The sequence below is a fragment of the Cnephaeus nilssonii genome (genome assembly GCF_951640355.1).
Source record: "Cnephaeus nilssonii genome assembly, chromosome: 10".
Taxonomy (NCBI): domain Eukaryota; kingdom Metazoa; phylum Chordata; class Mammalia; order Chiroptera; family Vespertilionidae; genus Cnephaeus; species Cnephaeus nilssonii.
In genome coordinates, this window is record NC_137081.1 from 80,460,985 (window position 1) to 80,487,455 (window position 26,471).

Genomic DNA, 26,471 nt, shown 5'->3' on the forward strand with positions numbered 1-26,471 from the left:
AGTTCCATTTTTAGTTTTTTGAGGAAGCTCCATACCGTTCTCCACAGTGGCTGCACCAGTCTGCATTCCCACCAGCAGTGCACGAGGGTTCCTTTTTCACCACATCCTCGCCAGCACTTGTCATTTGTTGATTTGTTGATGATAGCCATTCTGACAGGTGTGAGATGGTACCTCACTATCATTTTAATTTGCATCTCTCGGATAATTAGTGACTTTGAGCATGTTCTCATATGTCTCTTGGTCTTCTGTATGTCCTCTTTCATAAGGGATCTATTTAAGTCCTTTGTGCTGCAATAAAGAACTCAGTGTTTGGCTTTTAGGGCAAGAGTGTGGTTCCCAGTGAAGTCCTGTGATGTGATCAGGTGATCACTGTTTTCCCTCCCTCCTTACTCCCTGGGGTCCAACCATCCCCTGGAGCTAAAAAGTAGGATTGAAGACACAAAGGCACGCCAGCAGGTTCCACTCAGGAGCTGCTCTGCTGTGTAGCCGGGAGATGTGGGTCTGCCTGGTACTCCCTGGTCTCCTGGTACTCTCCCCACAGAGCAGTGCCTAATGGCCTTTTCAGCACCACCTCACCGGCTGTTAGAGAAGTGTGGGGTTGTCCATAATCTGAAGAGAGAAATATCAGCTTTATGCCTCTTCCTCCATTTTTGTCCAAATTTTAGTGTGTGATAAAGATTTTCTTTCTTTCTTTTTTGTTGTTTGTTGTTTTTGTGTGTGTGTTGTTGTTTTTTAGTTTTAGCTTTAGGCTTTCAGTGAGAATCTTTTCTTGCCACTTAGAAACTAACCACCCCACCCCCTGTCTATTCAGTGATGCTGAAGGGAAGAGGATAGAATAAAATGGCTTAACTGCCGCCTTTTTCATTTGAAACCGTCTTTATGAACAATGCACCCAAGAGGCCAAAGTGACAAAGAAAAAAGGAAAGCTGCTTGCGGCCCTCCTCGGCCCTGGGGAAGGCTGCTGTGGATGGTGTTTGACCTGCAGCTCTGCTCAGAGGCTCTCGCAGCTGAGTGCAGTGTCCGTGCTCAGCCCGGGCCGGCATTGCATTTCCTGGTGCTCTAGCTTCTCGGTCGTTTGCGTGCGGAGAATAGCATCCTGTTAGAAGCGGGGGCTGAAAACAGTCACAGGGTGCGCTGATCCTTTCGGCCCTGTCCTTCAGGAGTCGTCCTGACTCCGACACCTTACCCCTTACCGCGGATCCTCCTACCCCCGCTGCTGCCACTGGTCCTGCGCCCTGCCAGGCGCGCTGCTAGGGGTTCCCCGACATTTCACATGTCAGCTCCCTGGGGCTTGTCTGCAATACCCACCTTTTTAAAACAAAGAAAGAAACCTCAGAAAGCTTAAATAATCTGTGCTACATCACCAAGTTAATAAGTAGTGGACTCTCTCTGTTTGATTCCAGTCTATATATTTTTAATATGACATCCACACTAAATACTAATTAATCACTTTCCAAACAATGTGTGTCCCTTATCATGTGGTTCACACGTTATCACCTCATTCATCCGTTCATTTTATTGCTGGTTTCCAGAATAGTCTTGCCTTTTCTTTTAATATAAACTTCCCCTCCTGTCTTAAAGAGCCAGTTTATATCTCCTCGTGTAACTTGTCCTGCCCCTGATTAGCCCAGCATGAAGTTATGTTTCATCTTCTCTACTAAGGTATGCTGTGTGTGACACTTATTGTTACTTTATCAATTCATCCTAAATAATAAAAGCCTAATAAGCAAATTGTCCCCTCAGGTGGGAATTTGACAGACCGGGAGTTCGACGACTCGCTGACCACCAGGGGGCAGCACAGAACATGGCAGGTGTTGGTGATGTGGAGCTGGCATTGGGTGGCAGTGGAGGCGCTGCCGGCTCTGATGGGCCCCAATGAGAGCGGGACCATGGTGGGGTGGTGGAGCAGGTGAGCGGGCAGGGCCAGGCCAAGGCAGGTGGCCTGCTGATAGCCCCACAGACAGCAACCAGCAGCGGCAGTAAGGGGTGGGGCCACAGCCCAGCTCCCAGGTGCTGAGGGAAGTAGGTGGCAGGGGGGGCCCAGCCTCGATCAATTGCCCCACAAGCGAGGTGGTGGAGCAGATGAGCAGGTGGCACCAGGCCACGGCAGGGTGCCAGGTGGGGCTGTCAAGCTGCGAGGCTGGGGGTGCGAGCTAGGGACCAAGGGACTCCACTCATGCAGAATTTTATGCACTGGACTTCTAGTCTATAACAATAAAAGTGTAATATGCTAATTAGACCAGACAGCCAAACAACCTTCCGGACGTCATTCAGGACATCCTTCTGGACGAAGCCTGGGTGGCAGGGTGAGGCAGAGGTAGTTAGGGGTGATCAGGCAGACAGGCAAGTGGTTAGGGGCGATCAGGCAGGCAGGCAGGCAAGCCAGAGGTCCCGGATTGCAAGAGGGATGTCTGACTGTCAGTTTAGGCCCGATCCCACGGGAGTAGATGTCCTGCGGGATTGGGCATAAACTGGCTGTCCAACATCCCCCAAGGGGTCCCAGATTATGAGAGGGTGCCGGCCGGGCTGAGGGACATCCCCCCCCCATGCATAAAATTCATGCATCCGGCCTCTAGACTATATATATAAAAGGCTAGTATGCAAAGTGTCCCCTTGGGAGTTCGACTGGGCGACTGGAAGTTTGATCGCTCGCTATGACATGCGCTGACCACCAGGAGGTGGTGTGGAGTGAAGTAAGGCCCCAGTCAGCAGCTGGCAGCTGGGGAAGGAAGGCCCAGCTGGCAGCTGAAAGGCCCCGATCGGCCCTATTCACCTGCCATACCCAGAGACCCTACCTGTGCACAAATTTTGTGCACCAGGCCTCTAGTATTAGAAATACAATTACCACCTTTATGTGTCAGAGTTGTATTTATTTTCTCACCCTGTCTTGAATAGGACCATTTTTTGTTTTTGTTTTCAGTACTTGATTTCAATAAATAGTGTAAAAAGAAGAGGCATGATAAATTAAAAAAACCCCACAATGTAGCATTTGATATAAAAATACATCAAATTCTATCACTTACAAGTTGTGCAATATTAGAAAATGTGACAGACAGCCACTGGACCTTAGTATTGTCATTCAGAAAAATGGTAATAATAATAAAACTATTTGTTTTACCATTCACTGAGTTTTTAAGAGAGAATCAAATACAATAATGGATGTGGAAGTGTTTTATAACTGAAAGTGCTGTGTGACTGTATTTTATCATTGCTAATAAAAAAGTTGATTGATTACTTAACTGACTTTTAGACAGGTATATAGTGAGCAATAAAACAAAAATTCCAAAGCTGAGATTGTGAACCTAAAATAAAGTTGTAGAGGTTGTTGATACTGTTTTTCCTTCAGCTGAAGTGACCTGGTTCTGAATTGCCAGGGGTCTTTTTCACCACCCAATAAGCTAAAAGTCTAGAAGATTAAAAGCAGAACAAACTGTAGTGTGCAGGTAAGTAAAAATCTAGTGGGAATAAAAGGCAGCAAACCAAGATAAGACCACTTTGGCAGTGGGGTGAAAGATTTGTGAAAACTGTCCAAGTGACCAGCTACCCAGAGAAATAAGAGGTGCTTAAAATACGTAAAATATGGGTGCTCCTGTTGGATCACCGAAGGTAAAATGAGCAGCATATACATAATTATATGTATCACAAAACAATATTGTAAATATCAACAATGAGTTATATGTTGATTCAACTAATATAAGTAATATACTATAGTGAGTGACTACACTATACTTTATACTATTACTTGCCATTATAAAAGATAATTAAAATTTTGAAAGAAATATTGTTTTTGAAATGCAAAAATTGAACTGAAACATGTGGTGTTACCCTGGACAGGATGCAAAGGTGGCTTCCCAGGTTCTTGTCCAGGTGGATTCGAAGAATGAAACCATGGACAAAAGGTGTTACAGGGAAAGATGGAAATTTATTGGGAAACAAGCACAGACTACCACATGGAGACACAGAGAGAGACCCACCAAGTCCCTCTTTTCTAAGGTTTATAAAGTCTGCAGTTCTCTGTGTCCTGATATCCCCTCTGATTGGTCACTAGAGCAGCTTCAGAGCTCAAACCTCAAGTGAGGCTCCTCTCTTCCTCTCCCTTTTGTTTTTCTATTCCCTGTGTCCTTCCTCTTCCCTCTCTGAACAGTGGTTTCCTTTCCTTTATTCTGTAAATGTGTACCTTCTGCAGCTCCCTTATTCTGTGAGTGTATTCCTTCTGCAGCTCCCTTATTCTGTGAATGTATACCTTTGGGCAGCTCCCAGCTTTGCAGTCCTGTGGTCTTCCCCATGGACCCCCTAATTCCTAAAACTTCCTAAACCTGCCTATTTTACCCCTAAAAACTTCCTTTCATTTTTAATCCAGACTTTAAAATGAATAGTTATAAAAAGTTCATGTATTTGCTTTGGAAGGAAACCGAATTTGGAAAATAACAATAACTTGGTGCCCCATAATGTCTAGGAAGTAGTGCCTACTTTATAAATATTTGTTGAGTGGATCAGTGAATGGCAGTCCTGGAATACAAGCTAAACAGCTTCTCTGGATTAACCATAAGGCTAAAACAATGATTCACTTGACCCATAGTGCTGGGACACTAATTTTATTTAAAAAATAGAACTCTAAAGATATTTAAACTTTAAGGGAAATTCATAAAATGTCACCTAATATCTCCATTGTTCTACTGAATGAATGAATTTTCATTTATGAAAGCATAATGATTGCATCTTGTCTCTGTGTGGACAATTGTGAACCACTTTAAATAAATAATTTATTTCTTTTAATTTTCTGACAATGGAGAAATTCATTTTTGTGTCCATGAAATATACAATTTCAAACATATTTTATGAAACTGACTGGGTAATTTAGGGATAAAACATGTCATATATATTATAGTGATTTCTTTTAAAACTGAGTGCAAGGCATTTGAGGGTCACCTGTAGTATTTTAGGGGCATCCAGTAACTTTGAAGTGTTAAGTAGTGAGTAGTGAATGATGGCATTCATGTCTCTGTTAAAAGTTAAATGTAAAGAAAAAACATTCCTATAATAGGTTTAATCACTGTTACTTTACACAATAATGTGCAACTTAAAAGTGAGAACGTATCATTTAAATAGGCTTAGATATTCAGAGTGAGAAATGTGACAGCTGCTGACCTTTATTGTTATGCTTTATTGCAACAAAGGGTCTGTGGATGTTACTCAATTTCTGGTCTGAATTGACTGAAAGTGATAAAAAAGAGTCAAATATCTGACTGGGGCATATATTTTGGGAGACAGAAAAATTGCTTTCTGACCTTCAGCAAACTTTCCCATTGATCAAAAGATTCAAAAGGCAATCCTCAATGCTCTAAATTCTCCAATGTACAACTACCTAAATTGTCTTACATAAAATTAAATGAAAAGAGGATATTCTAGAAGTAAAATGAGGAAGTTCCATTAAATTGTGAGCTTCTTGTCTTATTAATTTTTATATCCCCTGGACCTCGAATAATACCTATTTTAAAATAGAAGCTCCATGAGTGTTTAGTGAAGTTAACAGAATTTGATGATTTGAATTTAAATGCAGTTGAATTACCTAAGCAATTAATTTAGCTTAAGTAGTTTTACTTAACTGACATGGACACACATAACATTAAAATGGTCACAGAAATAACTATACCAGAGACTTGAAAACATTTTCTGTAAAGGTCCGGTTAGTAACTATTTTCATTTTAGATTATCAAAAAGCAAAATTGAAAATATTATGTGGTACTTAGGTACCTATTTAAGTAAGAATAAAGCCCGAGGTTATTCTACTCTGACGACTATTTTCTGCAAACACCACTGGAGAATATAGCTTTTGAACTTAACACACCAGATCAACAAGTACAGAAACTCTTGACATTTTTACAGGAGGGGGAAGTGAATAAGTAATGCAAATTGGTCTTAATCTAAGTATTTGTTTTAAGGCAAACAAAATGAGAAAAGACTAACAAATGATAATTTTTTAAAACCTGAGAAATGTATTTAACATGTCCATTTTTCAAATGCACAAGGTATATTAAAAAACAAATGTAAAAAATATATATATCCTATATAATGAAAGCTTAACATGCTAAGTGTTCAGTTGTACGGTAGGCCGTTCAACCAATCAAAGTGTAATACGCTAATGATATGCTAAAGCCACTCAACCACTCGCTATGACATGCACTGAACAACAGGGGACAGACAGTCAACAGGTTGACCAGTTGATATGACATGCACTGACCAACAGTGAGCAGACACTCCAACCGGTAGGTTAGCTTGCTGCTGTGGTCTGGCTGATTGGGACTGATCAAGACGGGCCAGACATACCCTGGAGCCCACCTGCGGTCCCTCACCAGCTGGCCAACCTCTTGTGTCCCTCCCTGGCCCCAATTGTGCACCAGTGGGGTCCCTCAGCCTGGCCTGTACCCTTTTGCAATCTGGGATCCCTTGAGGGATATCAGAGAGCCGGTTTTGGCCCAATGGCAGAATGACTGATTGCTATGACACACACTGACCACAAGGGAGCAGATGCTCAATGCAGGAGCTGCCCCCTGGTGGTCAGTGCACTCCCACAAGGGGAGCGCCACTCAACCAGAAGGCTGGCTCATGGCTAGTAAGTGCAGCAGTGATGGTGAAAGCCTCTCTCACCTCCGTGGTAACACTAAGGATGTCTGACTGATGCCCTAAGCTGTCAGTCAGACATCCCCCGAGGGCTCCCGGACTGTGAGAGGCACAAGCTGGGCTGAGAGAGCACCCCCCCCTGGGTGCATGAATTTTGTGCACTGGGCCTCTAGTATATAAATAAAATAATATAATCATTTAAAATTTTTTAAAACTTTCTTAGCTCACAGACCATATAAAAACAGTAAGTAGGCACATTTGGTCTGCTACAGTTTGCCGACTCCAGAAGTAGACCCTTATATAATAAATTTGAATATTTTGTTTATATAGACGAGCTAAATATTTTTATAGATTTGGTCCTTCATGTTGTAGGTTTATAAACAAAAAGGTAGTCAGGCAATGGTTTGAAATCAGTGTCCTGTGAACTTGGAGTCAGTATTTGAATTGTTTACTTCTGCCTTTATTTCTCCACATAGGTGAGCAAATTCTGGGAGCCAAGCAGGTGATGTGGAAATAGGGTTTAAATAGTGTGGAGATTTTACTGAGAATGACATCATCAGGAGAAAAAAAATCAATGGAGTTTGCAGTGCACCATAGATAAAAAAAGGTTTTAGATAACAGGAAACATTTTTTTCTGGCAGTGGAAGGAAATTCAGAAGCACATGAGCTTTGGGCACAATGTGGGGTGCTCTTTGGAGCAGCAGTAGTGGCTCCCTCTATGGAGAAAACAGGCCACTTTCTTGGGGTCTCACTTTGACATAGGAGCCTCTAGTGCTGGGAAACATTAGACACAAGAGAGATCTATCCAGGAAACTGTGTACCCTTTGCCAATAGACACTCTGCAATTAGAACAGAACATGTTATAAAACACACAGGTACAAGAAAAATTAATTTTAATCATTTTTTTCTGTTTGAAATGAGATTAGATTGTGGTCCATAGTATTGCATTATAAAAGGAACTGCATGCCATTTTCTAAACTGTAAAAACATATTACATAGAGTACCTCTGAATGGCATAACAGTAAGATAAAGTAAAAACCTGAACAATTATGAAGATGAGCAAGGCCCTTACCCTTTGAGCCTTAGCTTCCTCATGGGTCAGGTGAAGAGTTGTTTTTTAATTCTCACTCAAGGATATTTTTCCATTGATTTTTTTATAGAGAGTGGAAGGGAGGTGGAGAGACAGAAAGAGAGAAACAGTGATATGAGAGAGACACACCCACATGCACCCAGATTAGGGCCAGGGTACATGGCTGGTCTGTAATTGAGCCAGGAACCCTTCAGTCCCAGGGCTCATGCTCCATCCACTTAGCCAAACTGACCGGGGCTGAGAGTTTACCTAATGATCACCAAAGACCTAGCTTTCTTCAAAATGCCAGGAATCCATGTTCTTTCTCTAAGTTAAAATATCTAAAGTGCAAAACTACTCACACAACCACCCAAGATACGCAGATGTACATCTGTATACTCATCAATACCTAAAGCGATAGTTCTCAAACTGTGTGACAAAGTACCCCTAGAGTGCCACAGTGACCTCATGCGCCATCTGTCAGAAACTGTACAAACTTACTTAGAGGCAGTCAATTCCAACTCATTTATTTTAACCATATCATACCTTTTAGGAACTGGCACATTGACAGTCACGGTTACAAATGGCAGACACCATGTGGAAATCGGAGTGGAATAGGAAATGAGAATGATAGTGTACAATCTGATTCCAAAGTTTGAGAAGCTGCACAATGACCAACAGGTTGTTAGGATATAAACAATTAGTGCTTTTAAAAAACTTAACTACTTAATTAAAAAGCACGTAAGATATGTCCTTTTTTTCTGGTGCATTGAGAAAATATTACTAAGGTTTTCTGTAAATTATTTCTGGGTCCTGTCTTTCTGGTACATTTGATTTCTCTGAAGCTAATTAACTCAAATATGAAGGTATATCTGTTAAAGTAATTGTAATTAAAAAACTCAATCACATTCTCACACACAGGGGCAAAGCAACTTCTGACCCAGGAGAGGTGTGGTTCTTAAAGAACCATGTGCAACCCTGAATAAGAATTTTTTTCATAATTATGTGTAATAGTTGGGTTTGGGAAGAAGGGGAAGAAAGAAAAGACATTACATTCATTCTAGTATATTTAATGCTATACTATATTTCCAAGTATTTCTATGTGTACAATGGGAATTTGGAAGTGTGGGGTGAGTGGTGAAATGGAAAAAGAAAGTGAGCAGAGGGGACTCATTGGGGATTAAACATTTGAACAGGCCATTTACATGAAATTGTTAGAGGGAGGTCCTGTTAGTGAATATGATTCTGCTCAGGTGGTCATTGAGTTGACCAGGAAGCAAAGTGGCCTCTCCATGAAGGTATTGGCCATCGTTTAAAGGAAACTTCAGACTTATTTTAATGTACCAGTTATCAAGGACAAGATGGAGCTACCTGCAGAGAAAAATGTAATATCATAAGTAATATAGTACCTGGTGTATAAGGGAAACCGAACTCAGGCCAAATAAAAATGTGGAGCAAAGTAACAAATAAAAAATTTTTAAAAAGGTCATTGCTTTCCTAAATAGACAGAGGAAAGTATCTCTTTTTCAGCAGCTTGTTGTGATGCACTGTACAGGTCCAGATGTTAGACCATAATAAGCCACAGAAACTGAAAATCAACCTCAGAAGAAAGGCCTGTGTTTAAGAATTGATCTTAACCATAATCAGAGAGTCAGGAGGTAAATTCCTTCAGCATTAGTCTGAGTAAATACACAAGTCCAATAAGGACAAATGCAGATCTCAGGAAAGGTCAATATAAAACCAAGCTCTAAATTCAAATGCCATATGGACAGGATGGACAACAGCAATGAGAGGACGTGGGTTGGATGACAGAGCAGTGAACTAGACAATGTTGCTTTGCTAAAATGTGTCAGTGACATTCCAATTTTGGGGGATGATTATCAGGTGGAGAAGAGGTACCAATGTTGTCAGATTTTCTAACACTATATAGGCCACATATCTCTATTTTTGTGTAAAATCTATTAATCTTCATATACAGACAACTTATTCAAAAATAAAATTTTGAACTCCATAGAGATCAAACAAACGTGAAGATTAAGTGAAATTTTGGTTTTGTATATTTTTTACTAAAAGATTTCACTAAAACTAGTATGCAAATAGTAGGGGTTATTTGATAAATAGGTTTTGTATTATATAAAATGTTAGAAGCCTGGTGCATGAAAATTCGAGCACTCGAGGGGTGGTCTCTCAGCCCAGCCTGCACCCTCTGTCAGTATGGGAGCCCTCAGGGGATATCCAACTGACAGCTTAAGCATGCTTCCCACGGGAAATGGCCCTAAGCTGTAGTCTGGCCTCCCTCTGCCAGAGCTGACTGGTGGTTGCTGCCGCCCCCAATCACCATCCCCTCCCTCTGCCTGCTGGCACCCACCTTAGCTGGCCTGGTGCCACCCACTTGCCAGGCTCGCCCCCAACCCACCAGTTGTTCTGCCCTTTGGTTGATTTGCATATTAGGCTTTTATTATATAGATAAGTGTGTGTGTGTGTGTGTGTGTGTGTGTGTGTGTGTGTGTGTCTGTATAGAGAGAGTACAATTACCAGCTCATCACTAATACTTATTATCATCGTCTTTTTGAGCTGCTATAACAAAATACCACAGACATGGTAGCTTATAAACAACAGACATTTATTTCACACAGTTCTGGAGGCTAGAAGTCCAAGATCACTATGCCATCATGGTTAGGTTCCAGTTTAGGGTCTCTTCTATTTGTAGATTGCTGACTTCTTGCTGGTGGAAGGAACTAGGGAGCCCTGTTGGTCTCCTTTATAAGAGCACTAATCCCATTGACCTACACCTCCCAATATCATCACACTGGGAATTAGGATTTTAATATATAAATTGGGGAGGGGAAGCACAAGCATTCTGATCATAGCATTTACAAAGTTTTGGGTTTTTCCCAAATGTTTTTAAGCTACCTGTTAGAGAGACATCAGTTTCACAGCTGACTGCTAAACCTGGACCAACTATTTTCTGAAAATTATTGGTATCTTAATCCAATTAAATTGCATTATACATTAAAACTATTTAGGGAGGACTTTCGTAAAAATATGTATACTCGATTTAGACACAACACTAATATTATTTTTAATGTTGTTTTTAGCCAATACCTGGAAGCAGAAAATTAAAAGGGGAAATAAAATCTGAGGATATTGCTAAACAATTACAGAATATAAAAAGATATATTTGATCATTTGGTTTAGTGACAGCTGTTCTATAAAACTATACTCATCAATAGCCCCTGAGGGCATTGCTGCATTAGAGGCCTGAATAAATAACACTGGAGAATGACAAGGATATCCACCAATATAGGTTAAGTTATAATCAACATATTCTAAATAGGAAGACAGAACAAAATGACAGAAAGTAGAAAAATTCCATACCATGAATAGTTCCAAATTTTCACAGATTTGTATTTAAAATCCTAATCTGTGTTTTTATATGAAACAGTTTGTTTCCTACAATTGCCAGACAATATGGTCTTAATGTAATCTAAGGTGAGAGTGATGCATTGAAATAAATGGTCATAAACTCCTCCAATTTCTATATAATACTCTTTTCAATTGTGATTGGCTAATCCTCCCATCAAGAAGTAGAGACAGTTTCTACAACCCTTTGAAACTTGGTTGGTCTCCATACTTAATTTGACTATTTGATTGTGGTGATATTTCAAATTTAGAACTCTAAGCTACCTTCCAGCTTCTGTTCTTACTTTCCTAGAACTCTGTCCTGATAGCACTAGGAGCAAAAATTTGACACTATCCTTCTTAAGAATTAGAGACCCAAGTATAGCTCTCCCAGTGGATAGCTTTCGCAGCTGATAGCATGGACTCCTAGCTTTCTTGGACCATTGCTCCCTGCTAACCACCAACTGACTGCCACCCATGAGTGAGCCCAGGGAAGACCTGCAGAACTGTGGTTATTTTCACAAGAGTATAATGTCTAGATTAAGTAGGAAGCACTCCCCCAATTTATATATTAAAATCCTAATTCCCAATGTTGTGGACTCAGCCTGAATTACCAACAGTCAAGATTGTTTTAATCCATGAAGTTTCAGGATAGTTAGTTACAAAGAAAACAACAAAACAATGTGTATGTAGCAGAGGTCTGAAAACATTTTATTAAATATCCAAATAGTAATATTTTAGACTTGTGGGTCATATAGTTTCTTATATAACTATTCACTGTGCTATTGTATAACAAGAGCAGCCACAGAAAATATGTAAACAAATGTTTGTGGCTATGTTTGAATAAAACTTTATATACAAGAGAGGTGGCCACCACACAAGTTTTAGTTTGCTGAACTTTGGTATACACACATATATTTATGTGTGCACATAGAATATGTGTGTTTATGCTCTCAAGAAATGTACAAATATATGACATGTTTCAAATTGGTGAATAGGTAGAATCAAAAGTGGAGAAAGGAGAGAAGGAAGACTATGTTAGTGATAAACCCAGACTATCACTATGAAATCTCCATATATATGTACATATATACATATATATCATATTTATAAATACACACATATATACATACATGTATTAATGTCAGCTTCTCTAAGAATCATTGTTAGCAAATAAATTATTTGAAGCAATATGTCTTTTCAGATATGATAGATATATAGTTTGTATTACTCTGAAACTTTTAAGTGTTTAGAATAAATAAATCAATGAATGTCCATTTTAAACCTATTTCTCAAGTTTAAACTGGTGCTATCTCTTAAATAGTAATAAAAGGTTTGCTCAAGCTTAATGCCTCTTTAATCTAGACATTATACTCTTGTGAAAATAACCACTTAGATATAAGGAGATAGCCACTCTGGTAGAGATTAAATGGAGACAGCTATGTAACTGTGGCTGACAGTCAATTGCCCGCATTATTAAGACTCAAGATATTGTAACAATTTGTTTATAAAATTAAAGGTAATAATAGTAAAAAGACTATTGCAATCTATCTAGCACAGACCATAAAAAATATTTTCCACTTAATAAATGTTCTAACTTCATGTTAAAGATTTTGACTCTGGTCTCAGTTAAGGGTTAAATTGTTTTTAAAAAATAGATACTTCAGATCTGTATCTGTATTGAATTCTAATGTGAAGATCTTTGTTAGAATGCTTTGAAAGAGATTAGAAATATTGATTTTCATTTAAGTACTCTTAGATCACCAAAATCTCACTAATGAAGAATTTCTTTAGCTAATGGCCCCTATTGGCTAGTTAACAAACTATATCATGAACATTTGATACATTAATCCCTCAATAAACATGACCTGAAATCTCTAAATTATAAGAGTATCACTTTGGTTTCTGCCTACAATTGACTAAATTATGACATTATTGAAATGTCCAATTCTTGCTCAAAGTTCACATGAGATAATATATTAGGTACAGTAACACTCCATAACTTCTTAGAAACCTTATTTGAATTTCCTATGATAGGAAATAGAGGTATGATAGGATCACCCTGCGTGGGATAATAGAAAGATAAAATTTATCCTCATACATGGTATAGTTTTGTTTTGTTTTTAGATAGTTCTTCTTATGCCTGAATCCTTCTTGTCACTCAAGTCTCAGTTCAAATACCACATTTGGAGAAAGCTAGTTTTGATCACTTTTTAGTAGGGCTCTTCAGAAATTAGGCTATGGTGCATATGGAAGTTCATTGAGCAATATCCATGGAATTATCCTCATGGAGGAATGAAGGAAATTGGATTGGGCAGAGAAGCACAGTTAAAATTAAGGCCTCAGCAGAACCATCTTTCTCATTAAGAGCTATTGTGTCAGGATATGTAGAATAATCTCAACTTGTTGCAAGGGAGTAGACATTTATACCTCCTCATCAGTCAATCATTGAATGAGGAGTGAGGGCATAACTGTAGGTGCATCAGCTTTCCTTGCCTGAGGGTGATTCCTAGGGGAATGTCATGGCTGATAGTTGAACCCCCAAAAATATACCTCTCCCCTCTGGCAACCATTAGTTTGTTCCCTGTATCTAATGGTATATGCTCTATTTTCTTTTGATTTGTTTAGACTCCACATACAGATAAAATCATAATGTTTTTGTCTCTCTCTTTCTGGATTATTTCACTTAGCATTATACCCTCTAGGTCTATCCAGGTGGATGCAAATGGGAATATTCCATTCCATATACCACATCTTTATCCATTCATCTATTCATGGACACCTAGATTGTTTCTATATCTTGTCTAATGTAATTAATGCTGCAATAAGGGTGCATATATCTTTTTGAACTAGTATTTTGTTTTCTTCATATAATACACAAAAACTGGATTACTGAATCATATGGTACTTTTATTTTTAATTTTTTGATCAATCTCCATACTTTTTTCTATAGTGGCTGTACCAATCTGCAATCCTACCAAGAGTGCACAAGGGTTCCCTTTTCTCCAGATGTTGACAACACTTGTTATTTGCTGACTTTTTAATAATATCCGTTCTGACAGGTGTAAGGTGATTTCTTGTTGTGGTTTTGATTTGCATTTCCCTGATGATTAGTGATACTGAGCATTTTTTAATATGTCTAATGGCGATTTGTGTGTCTTCTTTGGAGAAATGTTTATTCAGGGCATCTTCTCATTTTTTAATATGATTGTTTTTGAGGTTGAGTTTTACGCTTTTTTTTTATACATTAATCCCAGTGACCCACTTAGGGAATTCTTGCTTCCTGTTCTCACAAATCTTGACTCCATAGTTTTAAAGACCTAGATCACAGAGAATCAAAAAAGCATTGTTAAAGTTTAAGGTATAGCTGCTACCAAATTACTTTGGGCTTTTCATGCCAATAGATCACCAGCTAAAGAAAGAAGTTACTATCTTGAGAAGGAAGTTTACCTTGCATCATTAGGAGAATGTAAGGCTACTGTTAACATTGGAGGAGGGGTGGGTGCAGAAGGTGAAGGGAAAATAAGAAGTACAAACTTCCAGTTACAAGATAAATAAGCCACTGGGATATAGTCTACAACACAGGGAATATAATAACATCTTAATAACTTCGAATGGTGATAGATGGTTAATAGGCTTATCATGGTGATCACATTGTAAATAAAGGTTGAATCACTGTTCTATACACCTGAGACTAATACAATATTGTATGCCAACTATACTGTAACACAACATTCAGAAGTGAAACCAAAAACAATGCAATCTTTATATAATGGTGTTGACTCAGGCCCTGTGGTCAGGAAAGGCAAATGTACTTTTGGGTATATGGACAATTCCAGTCAAGATGAATAATTTATTCTTCCAGTGTGAAAGGGACCTATTTCCATCAATGTGCCATCAAGTAGCTGGGTGGTCTTCCCAAGAAATGGTGCCATATTGGAGGTACACCACTGGTCTCTGTTATTGACAGGTAGGGTATTCAAAGTGGCATTATTCAATCAAACTTAGTGAATGTAAGCCCATACTATGGGACCAATGCACAGATTCCATTTCTGCCACCCTGACTGCTCTATTTACTTGCCTGTTGTGCCAGTTCTGAGAGGGCAAAGAGATAGGCTGCTGACATGAACTGAATCACTTCGACTTGGATATTTAGTGCCTCTTCTATGCTGGATGATTTCTGCTGAGTTTTCACATATGACACAAAGATGTTCACACTATGTGACTACCCCTAGAGATCCATCCACATACCTATTCTTCCTACACCTCCTTTATGTCCCTCATTTAATCATTCTTCCAGGATCCTTACCAATTAATTCATCCACTGTAGCCCATAAGTCTGAGACATAGTCTCCGCTTGGCCCATTCCTCTTTCCACACCAAGTGGAAAACCAGATGCACCAGCAGCAGCTCTGTCCACTAGGAAGACATACTCAGACAGTTGTTCTTAATGCTCATTTTTAGTTTGTACCCACATAATGAACCAACTACCTATGACTGAGCTCAGTCATGTTTCTCCTCAGTCAGCTAATCATAATGGTCCTCTTCATGTAGCTGTGAGCCACAGGTGTGAAATGAGAAAGAAATACAAGTGTAACAGTGATGGATGGCATGAGGGTCTATGCTACCAGCTTGTATACCTTATGTGTGTGCTCTGTCCTTGCTGTTGCTCAATCCAAATGTGCAATTCCACCCTGTGATGAATTCCATCTGGTCCCATCCCACCTTATGATCTTATGGGTCTCTCAGAAATCAATTAATGATGGAAAGTTTTCTGAATGGTTACATAAATATCTTATAATAAGCTGATTCATACCTTCTGGGAAATTTTTTTTTAAATAAAGCACAATTCTCTATTGCAGGTACCATAACCCTTGAGGTTTCTGTTGTGATTCTCCTGATAAACTCCACATCCTCTCCCACCACTGACACACATAATAATATAGAATCTATTGGGCCATATGGTCCAAGCAGTAGAACCACTTGTATTCTGAACCTGCTACAGAACTATTTATGCTCTAGATCCCAGAGAAAACTGGCAGCCTTTGCTGTCACCAGTTAATGGATCAATAAAGTGTGAAATATGCTGTCCCTTTAATCCAAAATGGTGTAATACTTTGTCTTTTCATTTGATTGAAGTTTTCCCACATGCCCCAGGCCAGGGGATCCTAAAAATATCACTTGCATGGCTGGCCCCTGAATCTCCATAGGGTTCATTTTCCTTTTTCTGGGGGAACATATGTCTTTTCAATGCCCCAAATGCATTTGTAACTTTTTTCTATTCTGGTCCAATTAACATAATGACATTGATATAGTGGACTAATAGGCAACATGTCTGGGTACCTGAACCAATTCTGCAGAATACCTATCTGGTCCAGATTTCTTCTGATTAATTATGAATAGGAGGAAAGAGGAAGTTAGCATAGCCTTGGGTGAAGACAGTAATGTATAGTGGGGTATGTTAGTCTGCTCAGGCCATTATAACAAAGTACCACTGACTGAGCTGCTTAAACATCAGACATTTATTTCTCACATTTCTGCAGAACAGTAGCTCCAAGTTTAAGATGCCAGCATTTTGGATCCTGGTGAGATTTCCCTTCCTGGCTTGCAGATGGCGGCTCTCTCTCTTTGTCCTCACATTGATCTCATCATGAGAGCCCTACCCTTAGGACCTCAGCTAGACCTGCTCGATCCCCATATTCCCAAAGGCCCCACCTTGAAATGTCATCACCCTGGGGAGAAACACTTCAACATATGAATGGAAGGGGCACAAATATTCAGTCTGCAATATAAGAGGATTCTGGTAAATTTAATTTAACTACTAAAAGAGAGTCATAAAGCAAATTGTCCTTCTGCAGCCCCAGTCACCATCCCTCTACACCCTGCCCCCCTTCACATCTCCCCCTCCCCTGTGATCATAGCGTCTGAAACTATGAAAACCACTTTGTGGCCATGTAAGAATAGACACAAGGACAAAAGAGGCAACGCACTGGAAATGATGAAAGGATGATCATCTCCAGGGATAGTGATGATATCCTTGAGCCACAAAACCTTCCTAGAGTTATTTTTTTAAGACGATTTTTCTTATTTAAAACTATAATCATTTATATTGCCACTATAAAATAAACTTTAAAACATCAACAGCTTGATACCATAACAATTCCATCGCTCTCACATCACTGTTAAAACACAGTGTTTCCAGTTGGGCGGCTCTCCTCCTAATAATAATTCTGGACAAAAGCTCCTTTCAAATTTTGGTTCTACCATACTTCAAAACTTGGCTTCCTAAATCGCCCTAAGGATTACCTCATTTCCAGCCATAAGAATAGGGGAAAGGACATGAAAGTGCATGCATGAGAGGTTTTTAATAAATTAGACTTAGAATCAGAATGTATCACATTGCCTACATTTTCTAAAGCATAAGGTTATCATAGTAGCAAATGAAAGCAAGAAGTTATTTTTTCCAGGAAGAAGTAGAAAGGGGTATGACTAGCTGAAATGTCACAGTCTATTCTCGTGTGCCTGAAATATCCCTTTGCTACAAATATTAAACACATTCATTTCCTCTAAATACAGATAACCCAAAGTCCCATGCATCTACTGCCTACAGCTCAAATTTCAGAATATTCAGGTGAGGTACAACATGTTCTTTGAGATCCAGATGTTGCTCTTCTTTGATGTAGCAAACTATAAAGCAAAGTAAAATGTATCTGTATCCTCACCTGTTATGTAATAATGAAACCTCAGATAATAACTGAGATGATCATCGCATTCTGGAGAGAAAGATACACAAAGCAATCCTTGGTCCATAGCATTTATGAAATCTTGTATGAATCATGAATAAGTCCTAAATTGGGAAAAATTCCTCATCAGATTCTGCTCTTTTTCAGAAACTCCTTTTTTCCCCATTGTTCTCTGTGGCTCCTAATTCCATTCTCCATGGTGACATCTGCAGTATTTTCTGAAAATACATGTATAGGGAAACACCTCTCACCACATGCTTCCTGCTCCAGAATGATTATGAGTCTAAGAGTTAATTTTAGGCTTCAAATGCCAAAGGCTTTTAAAAGACTAAGTTTATGGAAGTTTTGGCTATACATTTTTTCAAGAATATAGGAGCTATATGAACTATTTCATTCCAGTCATGTTGTATATACTAGTAATCACAATCAAAGTTTTTCCGCGACATTATTCTCAAGCCTGATTGATTTCTTTAATTGTTTGCCTTCACATTTTATATTTCAGTTAATGATGGTGATGTTGGGGCTTTCCAGCATAATGGTTTTGAGTGATATGGCCACAGCCTTCATCTGATCTTCAGTTCAGGGTTACATATGAATTGTCCTTTCACATTCTAAGTATCTTATCTGCTTTCATCTGTTTCTCTTAGTTGTACAAGTACCAAGCTTTGGTAACCATTTGGCTGTGTAAATTCCTTTTTTATTTCTTTCAACTATTTAGCCAATTCTTTCCCGGATAACTTTTTTATTATGTTACTATCTAATTACACAAATTTACTCTTACCCTGTTTAACCATTTTCTCTAGTGTTACAGGCTCATTTGACTCCTAGTTTGATTACCAAATTACTGTGGACAACAATTATGCCAAATGGCTGAAACCACATAACATGAGTTCCCATCTGGACTGCTTCCAGTATCAGATCCCTTGCTGCTTGGTACCCAACCACTAGGCAACTATGGCATATTTTAGATGTTATAACAGTACCCTATTTTCTCAGACCAAACTCTGTTTTAGGTTTGTCATTGTTTCTTCTCACTCTCAGAAATAATCATATTTATTTCTTGGTTTTGCTTGTTTATTATCTGCCCTTCCCTACTAATACATAATTTTTAGGAGTATATTTTCTATTTTTCACTACTTTAGTCCCTGTATCTAGAACAGGGCTATAGGACAAAATCAATACACAACTGTTTAATATATGAATACTAATAAGTAGGTAGCTTGCTTTGCTCTGTTTCACAGCCAAGATTATACTAGTATTTCTAAACTAAATACATGTCTTGCAAATGTTTTATATGACCATAGTGTGTATGTATGTGTAGGGGGTATGCAGGAAGCAACCAATCAATGATTCTCTCTCATCATTGCTATTTCTATCTCTTTCTCCCTCTCCCTTTCTCTCTCTGAAATCAATAAAAAATATTTTAAAAATACGCAGGCAAAGATTTCAAATAAAAAAGTGAAAAATTTTGGAAGATATATTACATATTGTTAGCAACAGAAAGTTCATTTTATTTATTTTTAATTTATATTTTTATTTTTAATGTAACTTAGATGCTTTAAAGTACAAGTCAGATTAACTCCTGACATAAACTAGTTTCTTAAACTTTGTTTTCAAATTCTAAAGACATGAACATATATATTTTCATCACCTAAAGTTATTTTGGCACCATTCTGATAGGCCTACTGTACTTCAGCAAATTACTTTATCTTTCTTCCTGCCTTGCAATTCTTCCTGTCAATGCCATGTCTCTGATAATGTCATTTTGAACAGTGATTGTGTGAATGCTTAGAATTACTGATAATTTCCACAGACAGCACCTTGTAGTGAGGTAGTAAGAGAATATTTTTCTATTCAAGTGTCTTACAATGACTGATTTCCTACAAGATGGCTTTCTTGGCATCCAATGCAAAGACTAGTCTCCAGAGAAAACTGTATTCACAAATTAGAAATGGATGAAAGAAGTTTCTTAAAATAGAACTGCATTGGAAGATGCATTATCTCTTAATGAATTCTTCTATAAACTGTAATTAACAATGATTATCATAAATCCAAACACAGAATTTTTTGGGGTAACAGACATGTAAAAGTCTTTTGTCTTGATCATTTTTATGTTAATTCATCTCTGCATTAGAATTCGAAGGGACTAGAAAACACCTTTTCAACAATCTATTGCTTAGACTAATGTTTAAAAGCTAAATGTCCTTAAAATATTAAAAACATAGGTTTAGTAAGAGAAAGGGGAAACAAGGTAGCTGGTGAAATATACTAAAGAAGGAACTATCAAAAGGTTTCTGGATCAGTTAGTTTTTGTTTTTTATGGGCTATTGGTAAGGTTGACTATATGTCAGATCACTAGAATTGAAGCCCATATTATAAAAACCAGACCCACAAATTTGGACAGACACTGTTTTAACAATTATTTATATTATATAGGTGAGTAGATAGATAGATAGATAGATAGATAGATAGATAGATAGATAATAGATAATAGATGATAGATAGGAATATATATACATGTTTGTTATGATATATACATGTATACATACAGTGCAACATCTTTTCTAATTTATGTAAAAATGCTCTTATGCATTACCTTGTGATCATAAACTCAAAATTTATTCTGAAATGCTAATTTCTGGAAAATATAATGCTTAAGGCAATTTCACAGTACTCATGTTTTGTGCCGTTAGTGTCTTATAATTTCAAAAGATTTATAGAATATTTCTAGTCAGTCTTTTTAAGAAAATCTGAAAACAAAAGTTTTTTTTTAAGGAATTTTCTTTTTAAAAAGCATATATTAATATATTCTCATCTTTGGAGGAGAAAGAAAATTGAGGAATTTTTTATTACATACTATTGAATGTATACAAATCTTGATCAACATAAGCTTTTAGGTTTATTTCAGCAATATTAATACCATCATAATTATTATTGTTAATCTGATCACTCAGGATAGCACTGATTCTTCTATTATTTTTTCATGATCCTGGTTTTCTCTATCACCAGGCTATTTCCCCCGGTGACATATGGATCCTTTTTGGATATTAACCCCTGGGAAAAATATTTACCCATTCACAAGATATGTGTATCTTAAACTAGTATAGATTAAATGTGCAGAAGAAGGAGACTGAATTTATTAATCTGGAATAGAATCAAATAATCATTCATAGATGAGCGTTTTTAAACTTTGATCAAGGAGAGGCTTGGCAGGTAATAAAAATGGATTGAACAAACAGGTATAATCCAATAGACGGTGGTGAACACAAAAGCCTATGCCTCCTCAAAGAGGGAGAGCATCTATAAAGGTCAGAAAACTGTTTTCCTGCTGGTCATGTGGTCTAGAGATTACCATTACGGGAAGAGAAGTCAGAAATCTATTTTTTTACATTGTCTCAATTAAATGTGTCTAGTTTAAATTATTGAGCAACATATAAACCACAGCATCTCTCTGGTCTATCAGCAGCCAATTTTAAACACACACACACACACACACACACACACACACACACACACACACACACATCTTGTGTAAGAATTACTAATTATCTATAACAAAATTCTGCAAACATTTAAATGGAATTTTAATGTCTTTCAATGTTACTTAGACATGGGTTCTACCATTTCTTGTATCTCATACCCATTAGCTTTATTCATTTACTAGCTTTGAGGCCTCTGAATCCCCTTGAGATTGTAATTAATGTCGATCCTAAAGGCTCAATGGCAATGTGATTGTGATTATTCATCAGTAGAAGAGAGGGTAGGTGTATGCTTGAGAAATATCATGAGATATTTTGGATATTGGTTGACAGCTTATATCAAGGAACTGAGGCAATTCTCTATCAGGCACAGGACATCTTCATTCATTTGAGTATCACCAGCTATATGAAAAAACAATAACACATGAATTTATGTCATTAAGGGTGTTTCATGTCCCAATGGCTAGAGAAAAGTCTAATCTAGAATGTCAGTCCTTGGAAATAGAAAAAGAATTAAAGCCAAGTCCAAAATTTGGATTGAAATGCTCAAAATCTGGAAGGCAATCAATAGCAGAATAGGCACATGAAAAATGGCTAGAAAATTATTCTTGACAAAATTCTGCAGATGGTGGAACTCTTTTTGCACACCCTCACCCCCACTTCCACAGGCTGTGCTCCCTGCTGAGTTATGGAATGAATTAAAATGGTTTCAGGATGGAAGAACCCACTTGGGATGATCCTCACAGGAGGTATAAGGTCACCTCCCCATGACAGGTCATGGCTGGCTTTGTTTCTGTTTCACCTCTGCTCCCTTGAACTAGCCTTGTCCGCGGTGAGCCATTCTTAGTCACTGGACAGTTCTTAGAGACAAGTTGGCTTACCATAAATCTAGACTTTTGGGAGGCAGTTTAAGCAAAGGTTCTATGCTGCAGGCAATGAATCTCATCACAGCGCTTTCTGATTTAGAGTCACTCACTCCTGCCAGTGAAGCCTTGGCCATTTTAATACTCAGCTGACATGTCATTTGTGTCCCATGCTGACAAATGCTTAGATGTTAGTTTAGGGCAGCTGTTTCCTCTTGCCTCTGGCCTGAGGGCTCCAAGCTAGCTCACTTAGAACGTTGTGAATATAAGTGACATTTAAAGTCACTGAATGCAATGCCTTCATTTTTTACTCAGTTACATATTTACAGTGTAAATTCCACATATGTTTTCAAAGTTAAAAGTCAATTTTTGGTTAAATGCAGCCTTTGATTCTGTCCTAAATGTCAGATATACTAAGAAGTTGTCATTATTTTTATTTATGTTATTATTATGTCAAATAAAAATTTTGTCTGGCCCGGCTGGTGTTGCTCAGTGATTGAGTGTCAACCTATGAACCAGGAGGTCACTGTTCAATTCGTGGTCAGGGTATATGCCCAGATTTTGGGCTAGATCCATGGTAGTGGATATGCAGGAGGCAGCCGATCAAAGATTCTCTCTCATCATTGATGTTTCTCTTTCTCTCTCCCTCTCTCTTCCTCTCTGAAATCAATAAAAAAATATATTTTAAAACCTTAGTCTGGATATAGGTAAAGAAAAACTTTATTCAAAAAATTATTGCAAAGGAGTCAGGGGAAAAGGAACTATTCTAACAGAAAGATGTAGACTATTACAATAGGAAGAACATGTAATCATGTGATCTGCCAGGTTACCAAATATTAGCCAGAAAAGGGCTTTTCTTCATGCAGAGGAATAAACAACACTACCTAGATTAGACTCTGCAGGAGTGAGGTAGCAGAACAATAGACAGAAAATGTTTTATCTTGAGGTCATTCTATTCAGGATGAGACATTAAGAAGGGATTGTATGCTCTGAAGGATGAATCAAAGTCCAGAGGCCTGAGGAAGGAAGGGAAACTTAAGGTTTGGTCACAAGCATTTTCTTCTGCTTAATCAGTTCTGATGGACAAAACAGTTCATGTACTCATTTATGAGGCGAATGTTGGGAATTTGTAGAGTTTGTGTGGCCCTGTCAGGGGTAGAGAAGAGGCACATCTGTAGTGGTAATTAAGTCACATGGCGAGGGGTGGGTTCCTTGCAGTATTTTCCTGAACACAAAGAGGTGGGGGGGGGGGGGCGGTTTCTTCACCATTGCTACTTTCCAGAATCACAGGGCTCAGGTAAAATTCAACATTGTCATTAACAATTTCACAGTGATGTAGTATAAATAAATAAATAAATAAATAAATAAATAAATAAATAAATCTCAACTTCAAGGAACTAGAATCCCACTGGGGTTTGGGGCTGGGGCGGGGGAGAAGATGTTTCCTAATGCAGCTCAAGAAGATAACCCGTACCTACAGGGCAATGGTTCTCTTGGTGTCTGATCCCTTCTCTCCTTCCCTGGGACATCTGGAAACATTTTGGTTGTCACAAATGGAGGTGAAGATGCTACTGGCATCTAGTGGTAGAAACTCAGGGATACTGATAAACCTACTACAATACACAGAGCAGCCCCACAAGAAAGAATTATCCAGCCCAAACTTGCAATAATGCCAAGGTTGAGAAACTCTGCTTAGGGGAAAAGACACAAGTTTGATAAATGAATAATTCTCTGCCTTATTGTGGCTATGTGGACACTCATAAGTAACTTAGATAGTTTGAGCCTATTTCTTTATATGTTAACTAAAGAAAAAAACATTTATTTGTGGGGATCAATGACACAAAATCTGTGTAAGCACCTAGCACAGGCCCTGGCAAATAAAACTCAGATAGAAAATAGTAATTATTTATCCATATCCTAATTCTTCTTGTATCAACTTTTATCTCTTCTCACATTGGTTCCTCTAGACCAGTGGTTCTCAACCTTCCTAATTCCGCGACCCTTTAATACAGTTCCTCATGTTGTGGTGACCCCCAACCATAAAATTATTTTCGTTGCTACTTCATAACTGTAATTTTGCTACTGTTGATGAATCATAATGTAAATATCTGTTTTTTCCGATGGTCTTAGTCTCTACAGCAGTGGTAGAGTCACGACCCACAGGTTGAGAACCGCTAGCAGAGTCGCCTAAGACCATCAGAAAACAGATATTTATATTACGATTCATAACAGTAGCAAAATTACAGTTATGAAGTAGCAATGAAAATAATTTTATGGCTGGGGGTCACCACTACATGAGGAACTGTATTAAAGGGTCGCGGCATTAGAAAGGTTGAGAACCACTGCTCTAGACTAACATTTTTGGTAATCACCCATTCCCCAGTGATTGGGAAGAGAGGCAAGCCACAAGAATCGAGGGTTGGGAGAACTTCAGAGAAGGCTTTAGAATCATCAGGTTTAGTTTCATGGCCTTAGGCAAATCAACTTACTCTCTGCATTTTAGCTTTCTTAATCACAGAAATGAGAAAGCCATTTTCCCTTACCTGTCTCAGGGATGAAAATAAATGCATTAATTGGGAAAGCAATGGGCTTGCCCAGAAGAAGTGATCAATAAATGATTTCTACTTCAACGAGATGTGAAAGCACTTTCAGAAGTTATGAGCATTATCTACATTGAGGGATTTAAGTGGCCATTAAAATTAATTTCACTATAATTTATTTACCCAGTGTTTTGTTGATAAGGCTGCTCTTTAATATTTTAAATTAAAGAACTATCTGCACATTTTTTAAATCAGTATAGATGAATCCAAAATTAAGAGTTCAAAATTCTCACATACCCTTATGTATTTCACTCTAGATAGCTATTTCTTTTTATGATTTCTGAGTTTCATTTTTTCAAGTAATTTCCTTTATATATTGAAAATAAATTATGTTCCTAATTTACTAATTTTAGACCATCATTTAATTCCCCTCTTCAAAAGATTAATCATATGGCGACTTACCCAGTCATGTATCTCTTCTCCTTCCTCTCTTAAAACTCATTGTTTATTATTATTTCAAAATGTCAAGTTTATAAAATATCACTTAATATGAAACTAGTTGTATTTTTAGTTCTCCTGTGAGTTGATTCTAAAAGTGTAAGCACAATAAAAACAACATTTATAGTTTTTAAATTATGTAAGTATTTTCATTTATCTAATTATGTAACTCAAATACTAAATTTTAATTGTAACTCCAGCTATTTCATTCCTAGATGGAAAAAATAAAGAGACATTTGAATACAAGTATTCTTTTATTCTGATAGCATTAGACTTCTTGTCTAATTTAAATAATAACATTTCTTCACATAATTTTTGCATTTTATCTAATACTAGTAACTAATGCTAGAATTAGTAACATTACTTTTGGCATGCCTTTCTCCTGATATGACACCCCAATGTGTTTCTACTTTGAGATTGAGGAGTGTAGCATTCACACATTGCCATAGATGAATTCCTTGGTTTACCTAGAAAAGCCAAGCAAGGGAAGTGGGATATAAATGGTTTGTTAGGAATAAAGAAGGTGCAAAACATTTCATTACCTGCAAAAGACAGTCCTTATTAATTTGCCACTTTGAGAAGAGGTGAGCAGCCAAAGGGGAGTATGTTGGTTTCGCACCCACACAGGTGCTGGTACACTTGCCTATATGTGTGGTTGTCTGTGTGCACTGGGGAGCTGAGGTAGAAGGGGGCTGTATAGAAGATACTGTAGATTACTGTTTCTTCTCACAGTTTTGCTAAGAGCTTTTGTTTCCCCTCTGCCAACATCACTGTGTCAGGGATAGTGTAATTGTAGAGCACTGAGTAAATGACAGAGCTCTGGGAAAAGGGTAAATGACCAGAAGGCAGGAAGGTGTGAAGAGACTTGCCTGGGATTCAGAGTCTGTCACTTTGTTGCTGAGGCAACCATTGCAAGCATAAAAAAAATTCATGGTTACCTTTATGGTTGTGTTGAGTTGTTGGGAAAAAAAAATAGAAAAGAATTAGCATCATCTTTTCTCAGGGGACACATTTGAATCATCGAAGCTTAATGTCATTTGTCTGTATCTCTTTCAACTATGCATTCCACATACCAATTTGCTTAAATGGTGGATGCACATGCCAAATCTAATTACCCCTTATCTCACAAAGCCATTAATCATTCCTCTCCATGATTCATTGACTGCCGATAGCTACTCCAATCTGTAGTACATGAGACTTCAATACGCATTAGAATACCATGTTTCTAAGTGGCATTTGTCTCTGAAATGGACTGC